Source organism: Hordeum vulgare, chromosome 5H (genome assembly GCF_904849725.1).
Source record: "Hordeum vulgare subsp. vulgare chromosome 5H, MorexV3_pseudomolecules_assembly, whole genome shotgun sequence".
In the NCBI taxonomy this organism is placed as follows: Eukaryota; Viridiplantae; Streptophyta; class Magnoliopsida; order Poales; family Poaceae; genus Hordeum; species Hordeum vulgare.
The window spans coordinates 519,060,494-519,067,225 of NC_058522.1; positions in this window are offsets into that span (position 1 = coordinate 519,060,494).

Genomic DNA, 6,732 nt, shown 5'->3' on the forward strand with positions numbered 1-6,732 from the left:
AATCACCAAAATTACTTAGGCATAAACTATGCCCTAACAATCTCCCCCTTTTTGGTGGACTGATGACAATACCGGATTTGCACAGTGAATAGCATGTGAACATAAAGATAGAGATATATAAAAATAAGGAGCATATGACTCACAGCATATGATGGAAATAAATCTCACACTAGTTCAAGTCTCACATCACACAAAGCAAAGATAGCAAATAAAAGCAAACCAAGTTCAAAGCAAACACGAAAGATAAGCAAAGCTAAGCAAAGTTCAACTCTCAAATCCAGCTCCTAGACTCTCTCCCCCTTTGGCACAAGACACCAAAAAGGGGCACACCTAATGACACAGGTGGTCACTCCTCATCCTCATCAGCCTTAGACCCGTCCGTGGCATCTCGATCGTCCTGCTCCTCCTCATTGTCCTCCTCAGACACCTCCTCCTCTGCATCAGACCACTGATAACCTTGAGCCCGCATCCAAGCAGACTCTGGAGTGATTTCGTCCTCTGAGCCGTTGGAGATATGAACATCAAGTGTCCTCGGGACACGCTTGTGCCTCTGACGGTTCTCCTTTTGGGCCACATGAGTCTGATACTGTCCCTTGGCCTGCATACAGAAGAGAGTCTTCATTTTATCCTTCAGTTTCACTGCCCAAGATGGCATAGCAGAAGAGCGGGACTGAGAAGCGGTGCCTCTGTCAGCAGCAATCTCTGTGTCAGTGTCCATGTGCTGAGATGAAGTTGATGAGTTGGCCCATTTGTCCTTGATGCGGAGCCTGATAGGATCGTGCACAAAGTAATCAGCCTGAAGGTGGAACTCCTCAAGAAAATAGGTGTCGTGCCACTTCTGGCGAATATAGGCAAACAAATATGAAAGGATGTGGATGTCGCCTAGAGGGGGGGTGAATAGGCGCTTTAAAATAATTAAGGTTTAGGCTTGAACAAATGCGGAATAAAACTAACGTTTAATATGTCAAGCACAAAACCTACAAACAACTAGGCTCACCTATTTGCACCAACAACTTATGCTAAGCAAGATAAACAACTAAGTGATAGCAAGATATATTACAATAAACAATATGTCTATCACAAAGCAAAGTGCATAAGTAAAGGGTTCGGGTAAGAGATAACCGAGGCACGGGGAGACGATGATGTATCCCAAAGTTCACACCCTTGCGGATGCTAATCTCCGTTAGAGCGGTGTGGAGGCACAATGCTCCCCAAGATGCCACTAAGGCCACCGTAATCTCCTCACGCCCTCGCACAATGCAAGATGCCGTGATTCCACTAAGGGACCCTTGAGGGCGGTCACCGAACCCGTACAAATGGCAAACCTTGGGGGCGGTCACCGAACCCGTACACGTGGCAACCCTTGGGGGCGGTTACCGGTACCCGGACAAATTGCTCAGGGCTATCTCCACAACCTAATTGGAGGCCCCGACGCTTGCCCGGAGCTTCACACCACAATGATTGAGCTCCGAGACACCACCAAGCTTCTAGGATGCCAAAGCATCCACGAAGAACAATATCTAGGGTACTAAGTACCAAAGGTAGTAAGCTTCTCAACTTCTCACTTCCACGTATCACCGTGGAGAACTCAAACCGATGCAACTAATGCAATGGAAAGAACACACGAAGTGGTCAAGTCCCTCACACTCAAATCCCTCCACAACAACTAAAGCTATGGAGAAATATGAGAGGAAGAACAAGGAGCTCACAAAGAACTCCAAGATCAAGATCCAAGGGGTTCCCCTCACATAGAGGAGAAAGTGATTGGTGGAGATGTTGATCTAGATCTCCTCTCTCTTCTCCCTCAAGAACAAGCAAGAATCATTGGAGGGATTGAGAGTAAGCAAGCTCTAAGAATGTCAACAATGGAGGTAGAACAAGAGCTCAACGGATAGATCAGGCCAAGGGGGAAGAAGACCCCCTTTATATAGTGGGGGAAGAAATCAAACCGTTACCCCCACTTATAGCCCGAGCCCAGCAGTACTACCGCTGGCTCCAGCGGTACTACGCTGACCCTCCGGCGGTACTACCGCTGGCTGCAGCGGTACTACCGCTGAGCCCATGGTAGCGCAAAGATACTACCGGGCCAACCACCGCCAAGAAAGTCTTCGCAAAAATGTCCGACGCAGTACAACCGCAAAGATGACGGTACTAAAAACTTGGAGCGGTACTACCGCTGGCCAAGGGCGGTACTACCGCCAGCTCTAGCGGTACTACCGCTAGGTCGAGCGGTACTACCGCTCGCCACTGAAACAGCCATAACTTTCGATACGAGCTCCGAATCGAGCAAACCCAAGCTTGTTGGATTCAGGACGGCAAGAGCTATCCAACAACATGGAAATCTTAAGACCATGCAGATATGAAAATGCCAATGATATAGAGATGTGAGTCCTCTATGAATGAAGAACCGACAAAAACTCCAACATCGAAAACATCATAGTAGATGCATATGGACTCCGTTTTCGATGAACTCGAGCTTGTCACGAAGATGACCATAAGCTCTAAAACTCACAAAGAGAAACACCAAACAAGAACCAAGAAGTATGATGCAAGGATGCAAATGGTTTGATCTCTCAACGAACGATACGATCAAGCTACTCACTTGAGAGCCCCCCTTGATAGTACAACAATCTATCCTAAACAGAAAACCTATCAAGGGCAAACCTATACCTTGCACCTCGTCCTCTTGAGCTAGATGATGATGATCTTGGCTTCCTCAAGATGGACCACCTTTCTTGATTGTGTTGGCTTGATGAAGACTAGTTGATTGCACCCCCATACTCACTATGGGTGAGCCACTCTTCAGCATATCTTCACAAGTCCATTGCCACCACAATGGACGGCAAGCTTCAAGCATGATATCTTCGTGCTGATCCACTTGAACTTGCACATCACAATCTTGATGACGATCACAACTTGACGTCATACTTCATGGGTTGTATGAGATCTTCCCTTTGACGCAAGCCCATGGAAACACACCTAACCCCCACATAGAACTCTCACGAAGACCATGGGTTAGTACACAAACACGTAATGGACAATGCTTACCATACCATGGGATCACTTGATCCCTCTCGGTACATCTTGTACGCTTTGTGTGTTGATCATCTTGATTTGCTCTTTGTCTGAGATCTTGATCAACCATGTGTCTCTATGAACATTCTTTGGATAATACCTTGAATACCATCTTGGTCATCATATAAACTCCTTGAACCCAACAGATGGACTTCAAGAAGTGCCTATGGACAAATCCTATAAATGTAACTTAAAGCAACCATTAGTCCATAGGAATTGTCATCAATTACCAAAACCACATATGGAGATATATGATCTAACAAAGTAGGGCCCGTAGATGGGAACCTTGCGCATCATGATGCAGTTCCAGAGCTCAGTGAACATCACGTCAGAAATATCGAGAGGGGCAGACTCCTTAGTCATAGCCTCCTCACAAAGCAGAAGCATCTCAGCCAGAGAACCATGCACCTCGTCGAAGTTGCCAATGCGAGGAAAGAGGGTGTTGCGGAAGATCTGATGCATGATATCCAGATGCTTGGGGAGCACACCTTTCTTCACATAAAGCTGGAGCATGAGGACGCGACCCAATAGGATTGTCGGCTCCCTAAAAGTCGACCTTGAGAAACTCCATGAATTCACGTCAGGAACCTGTCATCTTCTGAGTACCAGTCATCCAAATCATGGTGCGCTCGTCATCAGGCGAGAAGTGAACAGTGACATAGAATTGGGCGACAACATCTGGATCAAAGTCTTTCTTGAAGGACATGATCTCCTTAATGCCAAGCTTGTCAATCAAAGAGAGAGCATCACCAAAGTAATCCGGGTTCCGCTGAAGGTGAGCCAAGTCAATCCACTGAACTGGAATAAAACTCTTCTTGAAATTCTTGATGATGTCGCGATAGATCTTGCAGTGATCCTTTGACCAAACATGCTCGACATCCTTGATCACAGCCTTCTCTTGGAGATAGTGGTTTTTGGTGCGGAACCGCAGAAAATCCTTAGGGGGCATAGTGCGAACGTTGACCCCCTTGTCCTTGTGAGCTGCTTTCTTGAAAGACTTCTTTTTGGGTTGCAGACCGGAAGTGGCGGAGCCCTCTGGATCCTCTGGATTGCGATACTGTTTCGACTGGGTGTCCCGTGGGGGGTTCGAGCGGCGAGCACCACCTGTGGCACACAAGACACACACCGAAAAAGAGCGACAGAAGGAGTCAAGACAATGAACAAAAAGAGGCATAAAAGTAAACTCACATTGCCAAGAAAATAAAATAAAATAAATATCCTCCTGGCGGTAGTACCGCTGGGGTCCTAGCGGTAGTACCGCTAGGGGTTGACTTTCAGATCTAAATAAGAAAAGACCCATAGGAACGGCTAGATTGGATTTACGAGGGCCATGGGTACTGCATATACTCACTACAAAAACCACCATAGCCCTAAACACATGAGGATCTCAAGAATCATCTAAATAAAGACATGCCGGGTCAAGAGGATTCAAGTTTTAGATCTAATCCAAAATAAGAGAAGAAGTGCTTTGATCTAAAACATGAAGAACCTAGGGCACGACAATATAAACGCAATGAATCATAGGGCCTACACCCCCCTAGAATATCTCCTTCGTGCCATCCAAGAACAAAGCACAATACCATAGCCATGGATCCAAATCACCAATGCTCCTAACCCTAGAACAAGAAAACATCAACCAAGAGAATAAAGGGAGGAGCTTTACCAGAGTCCATGGCACTTGGTGGAGCAAGGAGGAGTGGAGAAAACCCTCCAACTCAATAGAGAGAAGGGGCTCCACGGATAGAGATCCAAATAGGGGGAGTTCGGGGTTGGGGAGGGAAGAGCCACGAGGAAGAAGAAAGAGGCAGGAAAAACGGGCTCCCCCTCCTTTATATAGCCCAAGGGGTATGGGCCAGCGGTAGTACCGCTGAGGTCCTGGCGGTAGTACCGCTACCCTGGCGGTAGTACCGCTGCCTGCAGCGGTAGTACCGCTGGGGTCCTGGCGGTAGTACCGCTCCCCCTTGAGATAGCCCTAAAAAGTCCTAGTCAGGTCGTGGTAGATTGGGGTCCTGGCGGTAGTACCGCTATCCCTAGCGGTAGTACCGCTGGGGTCCTGGCGGTAGTACCGCTACCCCTGGTGGTAGTACCACTGCAAATGGCTCAACAAGACATATGAGATGAGAAAGACGTGGGCACACGACAAGTCAGTGTAAAAAAGAAGATAGCACCAGCAAAATATACTGACTCGTCATTTTGTATCATTTCTTCCATATGAGAGAAAGGTGGGGGCGGTGGCCGAGGCCACCTATGTTTGAGACAAAGGTATGACACCGCGAAGAATTATCCTTGGGTTCATGACCAACGCTCGTCTTTGAAGCACAAGTGCCATTTGGTAATGGCTAAAGTGAAAGACTAGATCAATTTATGCATAATGGGGGGAGGAAAAGTTCATTGAGAGAACAACACTCCCCCTATGTCCATGCCTACATCTAGAACAAGATCGAATGCATAGTGAGGTGCAACGTGCCTAGCTTCAATCCACATTACTTGAATCAATGATATTTAGCTCATGCCTTAACTCCCGGAACCTTGCTTCATCTAGGGGCTTAGTGAAAATATCTGCAAGTTGCTGTTCAGTGTGGATGAAGTGAACCTCAATATCACCTAGCTTGATATGTTCACGAATGAAGTGATGGCGAATATCAATATGCTTGGTCTTGCTATGTTGCACTGGGTTGAGGGAAATCTTGATAGCACTTTGATTGTCACATAGAAGAGGCACTTTGTCACAAGTGACGCCGTAATCCTTTAAAGTTTGCCTCATCCATAGCAATTGTGCACAACAACTTGCAGCTGCCACATACTCAGCTTCGGTGGATGATAGTGAGACACAATTCTGCTTCTTTGAAGACCAACTTACCAGTGAGAGACCAAGGAATTGGCATCCTCCAGAAGTTGACTTCCTCTCCACACAATCTCCTGCCCAATCTGAGTCAGAATAGCCTACTAGGTTGAAGTTTGCTCCTTTGGGATACCATAGGCCAAAGTTTGGGGTATGAGCCAAATATCGAAAGATTCGCTTAACAGCCATATAATGACTTTCTTTTGGTGCAGATTGAAACCGTGCACATATCCCTACACTCAACATAATATCTGGTCTAGATGCACAAAGGTAAAGGAGGGATCCAATCATGGAGCGATATACCTTTTGATCCACTGCTTTACCATTGGGATCACTGTCAATCTTGCATCTTGTTGCCATGGGGAACTTGATCGGCTTGACATCTTCAAGCTCGAACCGTTTGAGCATGTCTTGAGTGTACTTGGCTTGTTTGATGAAGGTCCCTTCTAGGCCTTGTTTAATCTCGAAGCCGAGGAAGAACTCCAACTCTCCCATCATGGACATCTCAAATTTCTTGGTCATTAGTGTAGAAAATTCTTCATTGAAGGAAATGTTAGGAGAACCAAAGATAATATCATCAACATATAGTTGGCATATGAACAAATCCCCTTTAACCCTCTTAGTAAAAATAGTGGGATCTATCTTCCCAATTTCAAACCCACGATCTTGTAACAACTCGGTAAGATACTCATACCACGCACGTGGGGCTTGTTTAAGGCCATAGAGTGCCTTATTAAGTTTGTACACATGATTGGGGAGCTTGGGATGTTCGAATCCCGGGGGTTGTTTGACATAGAACAACTCATTTAAAGAAC